Genomic DNA, 10666 nt, shown 5'->3' on the forward strand with positions numbered 1-10666 from the left:
TGTCTGTACTAGTGTCTGCAGTGTCTGTAATGTATGTACTAGTGTCTGCAGTGTATGTAATTTCTGTACTAGTGTCTGCAGTTTATGTAATGTGTGCTAGAGTCTGCTGTGTATGTAATGCCTATACTAATGTCTGCAGTATATGTAATGTGTGTGCTAGAGTCTGCAGTGTATGTAGTGTCTGTAATAGTGTCTGCAGTGTATGTAATGTCTGTACTAGTGTCTGCAGTGTATGTTATGTGTGTACTAGTATCTGCAGTGTATGTCATGTCTGTACTAGTGTCTGCAGTTTAGGTAATGTGTGTGCTAGAGTCTGCAGTGTCTGTAATGTCTGTACTACTTTCTGCAGTGTATGTAATGTCTGTACTAGTGTCTGCAGTGTATGTTATGTTTGTGCTAGTATTTGCAGTGTCTATAGTGTCTGTACTAGTGTCTGCAGTGTCTCTAGTGTCTGTACTAGTGTCTGCAGTGTCTATAGTATATGTACTAGTGTCTGCAGTGTCTATAGTGTCTGTACTAGTGTCTGCAGTGTCTGTAGTGTATGTACTAGTGTCTGCTGTGTATGTAATGTCTGTACTAGATTCTGTAGGGCAGTGATGGGGAACCTTTTAGAGACCGAGTGTCCAAACTACAACCAAAGTCCAGTTATTTACCGTGAAGTGCCAATGTGCCATTTTAAGCAGTAACTTATTGCTACTTGTTCTTCCACTTCTTTAATTGTATCGGCCGCCTGAGGCCACCAATACAGTTGAAAGAAGGAGGGCAAATTCAGACTATCATTGTAGCTTCCCTCCCGGGTCTCTCTGTACAGGAAGAATGTTAGGTCCAGCAGGATGAGCTCCAAAGATAATGCAGTTCTGTCAACACCTTCTCACTTTTCAAGCAGTTCCAAACAGTCAATGAAGTGTCGCTGTAAAATAGTGCTGAGAGCAACATCTTATAAGTTGCCTGTGACTGTGGGAAAATTTAATGGCTTTGGTCCTGTTTGGTGAACTCTGTCCTGGGCTGATGACCTGAGTGCCCACAGAAAGGGCTCTGTGTGCCACCTCTGGCACCAGTGCCATAGGTTCGCCATCACTGCTGTAGGGTATGTAATGTCTGTACTAGTGTCTGCAGTGTCTGTAATGTCTGTACTATTGTCTGCAGTGTCTGTAGTGTATGTACTAGTGTCTGCAGTGTATGTAATGTCTGTACTAGATTCTGTAGTGTATGTAATGTATGTACTAGTGTCTGCAGTGTCTGTAATGTCTGTACTAGTGTCTGCAGTGTCTGTAGTGTATGTACTAGTGTCTGCAGTGTCTATAGTGTATGTACTAGTGTCTGCAGTGTATGTAATGTCTGTACTAGTGTCTGCAGTGTCTGTAATGTCTGTACTAGTGTCTGCAGTGTCTGTAATGTCTGTACTAGTGTCTGCAGTGTATGTAATGTCTGTACTAGTGTCTGCAGTGTATGTAATGTCTGTACTAGTGTCTGCAGTGTATGTAATGCCTGTATTCGTGCCTGCAGTGTATGTAATTTCTGAACTAGTGTCTGCAGTGTATGTAATGACTGTACTAGTGTCTGCAGTGTATGTTATGTGTGTACTAGTATCTGCAGTGTCTTTAGTGTCTGTACTTGTGTCTGCAGTGTCTGTACTAGTGTATGCAGTGTATGTAATGTCTGTACTAGATTCTGTAGTGTATGTAATGTCTGTACTAGTGTCTTCAGTGTCTGTAATGTCTGTACTAGTGTCTGCAGTGTATGTAATGCCTGTATTCGTGCCTGCAGTGTATGTAATTTCTGTACTAGTGTCTGCAGTGTATGTAATGACTGTACTAGTGTCTGCAGTGTATGTTATGTGTGTACTAGTATCTGCAGTGTCTTTAGTGTCTGTACTAGTGTCTGCAGTGTCTGTACTAGTGTATGCAGTGTATGTAATGTCTGTACTAGATTCTGTAGTGTATGTAATGTCTGTACTAGTGTCTTCAGTGTCTGTAATGTCTGTACCAGTGTCTGCAGTGTATGTTAATGTCTGTGCTAGTGCCTGCAGTGTATGTAATGTATGTACTAGTGTCTGCAGTGTATGTCATGCCTGTACTAGTGTCTGTAGTGTCTGTATTATCTGTACTAGTGTCTGCAGTGTCTGTAATTTCTGTACTAGCGTCTGTAATGTATATACTAGTGTCTGCAGTGTATTTAATGTATGTATTAGTGTCTGCAGTGAATGTAATGTGTGTGCTAGAGTCTGCAGTGTCTTAAGTGTCTGTACTAGTGTCTGCAGTGTATGTTATGTGTGTAATTGTGTCTGCAGTGTCTGTACTAGTGTCTGCAGTGTCTGTAGTATATGTACTAGTGTCTGCAGTGTCTTAAGTGTCTGTACTAGTGTCTGCATTGTCTGTTTTGTCCGTACTAATGTATGCAGTGTATGTAATGTCTTTACTAAAGTCTGTAGTGTATCTAATGTCTGAACTAGTGTCTGCAGTATCTGTAATGTCTGTACTAGTGTCTGCAGTGTATGTAATGTCTGTACTAGTGCCAGCAGTGTATGTTAGGTATGTACTAGTGCCTGCAGTGTATGTCATGCCTGTACTAGTGTCTGTATTATCTGTACTAGTGTCTACAGTGTCTGTAATGTATGTACTTGTGTCTGTATTGTCTGCTATATCTGTACTAGTGTCTGCAGTGTCTGTATTATGTGTACTAGTGTCTGCAGTGTATGTAATGTCTGTACTAGTGTCTGCAGTGTCTGTATTATCTGTACTAGTGTCTGCAGTGTATGTAATGTCTGTACTAGTGTCTGCAGTGTATGTAATGTCTGTACTAGTGTCTGCAGTGTCTGTTTTATCTTTACTAGTGTCTGCAGTGTCTGCTGAGCTCTGCTACTGGGGATGAGCTGCTCTGCTAAGGGGCTCAGTGCTTACTTCTCAGTTTACGCCACCTTTGGGCTGGAGTGTTTTGCGCCTGAAGTCATGGTTTGTTTTTGAGACTTATCTATCTCATATCTATCTATCTAATATCTATCTATCTATCTCGTATCTATCTACCTCATATCTATCTATCTATCATCTATCTATCTATCTCATATCTATCTATCTATCTATCTATCTATCTATCTATCTATCTATCTATCTCATATCTATCTATCTATCTATCTATCTATCTATCTATCTATCTCCTATCTATCTCATATCTATCTATCTATCTATCTCATATCTATCTATCTATCTATCTATCTATCTATCTATCTATCTATCTATCTATCTATCTCCTATCTATCTATCTCATATCCATCTATCATCTATGTATCTATTGTATTTATCTAAATAAAGTAAAAAGCGGGCAGCACTCCATGGTTCAAAATTTCAAAATAAAAGGTGAACTTTATTGAACAAGTGGCGACTTAACACCTGAAGCTTGATGAAGGTGTTACACACCGAAACGTCGCCACTTGTTCAATAAAGTTCACCTTTTATTTTGAAATTTTGAACCATGGAGTGCTGCCCGCTTTTTACTTTATTTATCTACAAGAGGTTCAAGCCAGAACCTTTGGGGGCGCTGCACCCCTCCTTATTAGGAGTCCATAAGATTGTGCTGACTTGGATTTTACTTCTTCTACATCTATTGTATTTATCTATCTATCTATCCATGCATTCTTGTATTTCTATCTTTCACATCTATCTATAATATATAACTCTTCACCTTCACAGGATTTCCTCTCCAATAATTTCCACTAAAACACAAAAAATAAACTCATCATTCTAAAAAATGTAAAACCCTACAACGCACTTGAATAAATTAAATTTTGGAATTTTCTCCCGACATAGAAATCTCTATCTGCGAAAAAAAAAAATCCTCTCTGTGTTTGTGGTGAATACACATTACAATATTACTCGCTATACACAACACTCGGCATCTCGGAGAACCTACCGGAGCACATTTCTTCTTTTTTCGCAAAGATGTTTCCGAGACGGATTGTAAGTGGCAAAATATATGTTTATCTAAAATTCCGGGAGAAAAAAAAAAATTGTCCTCCCTCCTATATATATATAGCAACCTACAAAAGTTAGTTCTTGTCGAAAAAAAACCCCTGCAAAGCTGTGTATGATGAAATGTAAAAGTGGTGCGACCAGAGAGCTGTCAGTCAGCCCATCCATCTACCTGACTAATTGGCTTCTTACCATCTTCCCATCCTGTATTTTTTTTTTTCTATTACTGGTCGCCTCTGGCTAAAATGCAAATTCGGAACAATAGACACCTAAAAAAAAAAAAAAAAAAAAAAAAAATTTGTTGCTGCTTTTCTTAATTATCTGTCAGAGACCGTAAGGACCAGTGGACCCTCGGCCTTCGCAGTAGAGTTATGCTAAGCATCGAGGCATCATGGGAATTACGCTGACAGCTCATTCTCTGCGCCCTGTGTTTTTCTATGGACGAATGACAATGCAGAAAATTTTGGGTTTTTTTTCCCACAGTTCTTCAGAACAACCTGGGCTATTGCTCTGGGGAGCACAAAGCCCGACCTGTCACTCTCCGAGACATGGCCTTATTGCCGCTACTGTGACAGGATTGTTGACAAATGCCAGCAGTCATCTCCGTGTCTGGGGACGTGTCTGCCACGATTGTGTCAACACACTGACAGCCATTGTTAATGTTTAAACTTTCCGCAGCAGCAGAATCGCTGTCTCTCGCTGATGGGATTTGTCATAGGAGACTCAATCTTTGTCAAAGTTACTTAAAAATTAACACTTCGTCTCTTTCCGTTTTTCAGGCTGCCGGGGTATTTATAACGCCACCAGGTTTCCGGGGTAATGTCATCTATAAGTGGCAGCCTGTAAACAAGCCTTAATATAAAGGACATTAGAAATTTATGGCATTTTTGTCCTTTTGACCTTTCGCTACATGGATAATTATGGTTTTAGTTTTCCCACCACTTTTTCGCCCAAAGGTATCGAAATCCTGAATAATTCAAGGCATGCGAGGAATGTATATGTCAGCGCGGAATAGCGATAGATAGATGGGAGGTAGATAGATGGATAGATATGAGATAGATAGATAGATAGATAGGAGATAGATAGATAGATAGATAGATAGATAGATAGATAGATAGATAGATAGATAGATATGAGATAGATAGATAGATAGGAGATAGATAGATAGATAGATAGATAGGAGATAGATAGATAGATATGAGATGGATAGATAGATAGATAATAGATAGATAGATAGATAGATAGATAGATAGATAGATAGATAGATGGATAGATATGAGATAGATAGATGGATAGATAGATAGATAGATAGATAGAAGGTGCACATGCGGGAAGTGCCGCCTTGTGACACATGACATAGCCCTCCTTCTAACTCTTATGTAGGTCAAGTATAATTGGGAGAAGAATTCTCCACCAGTAAATATATGAATTGGATTTTGCTAATCTAAATATATATACTATAATAATACTGTATACAGTTTTACACTATAGTAAAAGTATATTTTATTTTTTCCAGATCTATTGGAAACTTCTGACCCTCACCGCACGGATCTTAAACCCCCACAAAGTCTCGTGTCTTTCAACAATTCAATTCTTGCTTCATGCCCTTGTCTGATAATTTGGTGTGAATTACTACACATCTATAATGCATATGTCGCCTGTCACCATAATCGTTTATTTTGGTCTATTTTGATAATGTGTTCCATACAGCTAACCATTGGTGGGACCCCAAAGGAGAGGGTTGGAGGTTTTTACCTCACTTTGTGACCCTGGCTCCAGCTAATACCGGGCAGGACGAAGGGATAGAATAACGGTAGTCCAGTCTCTGGATGCTGTATGAAATCCCATTACTCCGCACTGAGGGATGACGGTAGTGTTCATACTGCCTGTCTTCACCTATTAGTACCTGGTTTTGGAGTGTCACTATATCAGCCAAATCCTGATAGGGGTCCTGACCGTGCTTGTGTGGTTTTTCCCTCAAAAAACATGGCGGCCGCCGCACACTTCATGAGTGCGCATGCGCCAATATCACACGATTGAGTTCCGATCATGTGACAACTACAACTTCCGGTGACGCGACAGAGATACTACACGCCTGGCGCTCAATACCAGCTGTTCACGATCTGCCACTGATGTTTATGAATGGAAAGCCGAGACAGGGGGCGGTCCGATTGCTGTTGGGAGGGTATTTATTTATTTACTTATGTCTACACATGCATTTTTCACTGATTTAACGTTGTCATTTCACTGAACTAAACTATTAATTGAGTTTAGCATATCACTTGTTCACTTACAAAATGGAATGTCTTATATTTTGTTAACTTTGTAATGTAATTACCACGGTCTGTTGGTAGACCAATGAAATGTAAGGTTGGCCCTTATATGTTTGTTTACTGGCCATACTCACTATGCTTGATAAAGGCTCTGCATGAGCTGAAACGTCGCACATGGAATAAAGATACCCCATCGTTTTTTATCACTACTCTGGAGTGCTGCCTGTTTTTGGAATTATAGATAGATAGATAGATAGATAGATAGATAGATAGATAGATAGATGATAGATAGATAGATAGATAGATAGATAGATAGATAGATAGATGATAGATAGATAGATAGATAGATAGATAGATAGATAGATAGATATAAGATAGATAAATAGATAGATAGATATAAGATAGATAGATAGATGGATAGATAGATAGATAGATAGATAGATAGATAGATAGATATAAGATAGATGGATAGATAGATAGATGGATAGATAGGAAAAAAAGAAGTCCAAGGCAGCACAACCAAATGGCCTGGGTGCAAAAATCTGGATATCCGTGGCAAGGATCCAATGGTATATTCAAGGAAGGCAGCAGCACTCCAGTTAGTAGATTAAATCAGGGTGATCTTTATTTCAGATGCCACGTTTCGGTGTATCCACCTTTTTCAAGCATGCTTGAAAGATACTCCGTATAGACGTATCGGGAGCTCAGAAGGAGTATAGGAGCTTGGGATCCTGACATAAGAGTAGTAGCCCCCAAGACACTACATTGCGTCAATGGTTCATGACTCTGTCCATAGTGTTCTATGTTGTTCTCATTATAGAATAGCAGCATAGGGGTATGACATGGCATGGTCGGCTCCAGCCCCTGGGTGACAGAGCCTCAGTGGGCCCCATTGTAATTAACTCACATTTCTGGTCCCTAAAATATTCCCTAGTTTATCATCCCAAACAGCCCCCTAATGGTTATTTTATATAAGCCCCCATGGTCCCACACCTAACCCCATGGATTCCTCATGTACAGCCTTATGTGGAACCATAAACTGTAGCGAGACCCCACTCCACAGGATCCTTGCTCTCATTGGGGCTCATTTACTAAGGGTCCGCCAGACGCATTTTCGTCGGGTTTCCCGACGGGTTTTGTTTTGCGCCGAATTGCCCCGGCATTTTGGTGCACGCGATCGGATTTTGGCGCATTGGCGCCGGCTTTCACACAACAGAAATAGGGGGGGGGTGGGCCATTGGACAACCCGACGGATTCGGACAACGCGCAGGATTTAACATTTAGAATTGTGTCGCAAGACACACACTTGCAAGCACCGGGAAGAAGCAGAAGAACTCCGGCAGACCTCGGCGCAGAAGCGACGGATGCAGGAACTCGGGGGCACAATCTTAGTGAATCGCAGCAGACCTGAATCCTCGTCGGACAACGCACCACGGGATCATGACAGGACCGGGTAAGTAAATCTGCCCCATTATGGCTTGTAGGAAGGAAGCCGGAGCACTGACAACTTTTCCCACTGTTCCGAAGCAGGGTCGGGAAATGGGACCCTCTGTTTGGTGCTCCATGGGGGTCTTCTATCTAGTTAGGTGAAACATGTTGTTAGACCATAGCCCTTTGTGCTATTCCTCTGCATAAAACTTGTGATTTATTTCTGTCGATCCATATTTTAATTTTCTTTCTAGTAAATGACTCATTATCCTTTGATTTTCATTAAATATAAGAACCAGACAACGACTACGAACCGCATAAACTTACATTTTTGGATTCTCTTCTCCTTTCCGCGGAACATAAACCTGAGCTTGAATGATTTTTTTTCTTGTCTCTTTTTGCCCCGGGCTCCGCAATGTTTGTCATCACACTGGAGCAAGGATTAGCTGAATCCTTAAAAATATACTGTCATTTGCTTCTACATTTAATGGCTTATGACCTAACAGCCAGACAAATCGTCTCGGTCATTTGACCATAGAGTCTTCCCTGTTAAATGCCTTTTTACAATGTGTTTTATTCACTTTTTATAGCAGGATTTTTATATTTTTTTTGAAGGGGAAGTGATTGGGAATCAGATTGAAACATTCAATTTTGACAATGGAAATATCTTAACCTGAACATTGTGCAATTTAGTGTAACGTGATGGGTATCTCTATACGTTGTGTAGATGGCACAGCCATACACATGGACAACATCATTAGATAAATTTAATGGGAAGTCCATAATCAATTTTATTAAATCCAGTAACGGCAGGGTCGGCTCGTTATACAACACCTGAGCTCATACTTACCTTTCTCCTCCATACAGGTCAACCAAAGCACCTATCATTACTGGTGGTTAGGGACAAGCAAACCCAAACTTTAGGTTCAGCGTTCTCCATTGGGCAACTTCGCCTACCCCGGAAATGAGCTTCATGGCAGCTTTATGTCCCTAGAATCAAGGCATGGACACCAGGTAGACACACCTGGCCAATCAGAGCCATGCTTTGTTGCTAGAGGCATAACACTGCCTGATTGGCTGCTCCACAGCCTCGCAAGTAACATGTCCAGGTTAGAAGGAGCTGTGGAACTGAGGATGCAGAACTTAAAGTTAGGGTTTCTACATCTCTACAGCTGGTACATACAGTTGCCAAATGCTCCTGCTGCAGCTTAACACAAGCCTTGGCTCAACACCACTGAACCAGTTGACTGCCACCATAAAAAGCTGTAGACAGAGTTAGGTAAAAGCCATGGGATCTCTAGAACCAAATCATTAAGTGTTGACCAGTGACAGGAATGTGAAAAGTAAAGTTATAATCCAGCTCTGCAGCTCATGAAGGGCTCTGGGTGGGTCATTCTGCCTGAAGAGCTTTCTGCTCTCTGCACTGCTTCACCACTGCCCCTCCCCTCTGCTAGGAGTAGGAGCTGTAGCAGGATTTTGGTTGGATACTTTCAGCAGTCACACAGAGCAGTGGGGAAGAAAGAACTGAAAGCTCTTCAGGACCACCTTTGGGTGCAGCGACAAGTCTGTGACGGGATGTCTCTAGCAGTATTGCACATCCGGAGGCTGGAGGTGCCCCAATTCATTTTTGCAGCATAAGACTAGCTCAGTTATATTGGTTGGAGAACATTTGTGAAAATATTGAATTTGTTCTTAATAAAATTCAAAAAATGGATATATCTGAATACATCTGTAAGATCCGTTCCAGCAGAATGCAGCTTAGAACCCATTAATTCTCAACTGTGTTTTTATGTGCGTGAACAGTTGCTTAGCTTCCTGCTGTATTTACACTTATTGCACCACAGCTCTGCAAGGTTTTACTAGCTGTAGTGGACAGACCCCTGCTCCAGTTCCATGGGGCGGAGGCTCTTTCACCACCTATTGTAGTTGACACAGGTTATACTGTAACTTATTTTACTGTCCCTGTGCTCTCTGTATACTTTTTATTATTCTGTTTTTCTGATCTTAGCTCTTGTACCTTTGACTTTACCTTCCGAAACCCTGAGTTGTACCATATATGCTATTTTCGTTGTGACCCAGACCCCTGACCTTGCTTTTGTTTAATTTGTTTGTGAGTATTGTTTTGTGTTTGGCGTAGAGCAGGACTGTTGACCAGTTACTGGCCCCACCCCTTGGGTGGAGCCCAATGAGAAGTTAGGTGACAGTTTGGGGGCTTAATTCAGGGCTCAATGTCATGTCATCTCTAAGTCCCAACTTCCTTACAATATTTCTGATAAATTAACTCAACATCCCACAATTCTATATTTTCTTGTCTTATAACTCTGTGTTACATCTTTCCTTTCTTATTCATACTAAAAACTCAATCACTTACACTGTCAACATTTTTTGGATGATGTATGAAGGTGCATAGACATCCCCCCAGCTGGGAACACTCCAAAGTTGTTAAATTCCTACTTAAATTCCTATAACTCCTCTATAAATGCTCCCCAGTCTCTATACTGTATATTCAATGATCCCGAAAAATATGGCTCCTGGTAGTCGATGTTATATAACATAAATGGTGATGTTGGCATTTGACAGATCATTTACTTTCCAAATGACTTAAATTGTTTTCTTTCAAAAACAATTTTAATCTCAAAACTCACTTATTTTTAATTAATTAATTAATAATAATAATAATAAATAATCATAATAATAATAAGTCAATTTTTAGGGCTTATCTAAAAACATCAACAGGAAAAAACTACTTCCAGGATTGTGGCTGATAATGGTTTCATCCCAACATACATTTTGATTTGCAACAAAACCTCAATATCTTAAAAAAATGGAATTGTTTAAGAAAATTCAATCTCCCAATTTTCTTTCTGCTTTTATGGGTTTTTCATCAATTTTTTTGAAATTTCATAACAGTGAAAATTGAAGAAACCCTACAGGGTTTTTTTTTGTAACTGAAAATTATACCAAACTAAAAAAAAAGTTTTTTTTTCATGGGGGAAGTGT

Source organism: Engystomops pustulosus, chromosome 3 (genome assembly GCF_040894005.1).
Source record: "Engystomops pustulosus chromosome 3, aEngPut4.maternal, whole genome shotgun sequence".
Classification (NCBI taxonomy): domain Eukaryota; kingdom Metazoa; phylum Chordata; class Amphibia; order Anura; family Leptodactylidae; genus Engystomops; species Engystomops pustulosus.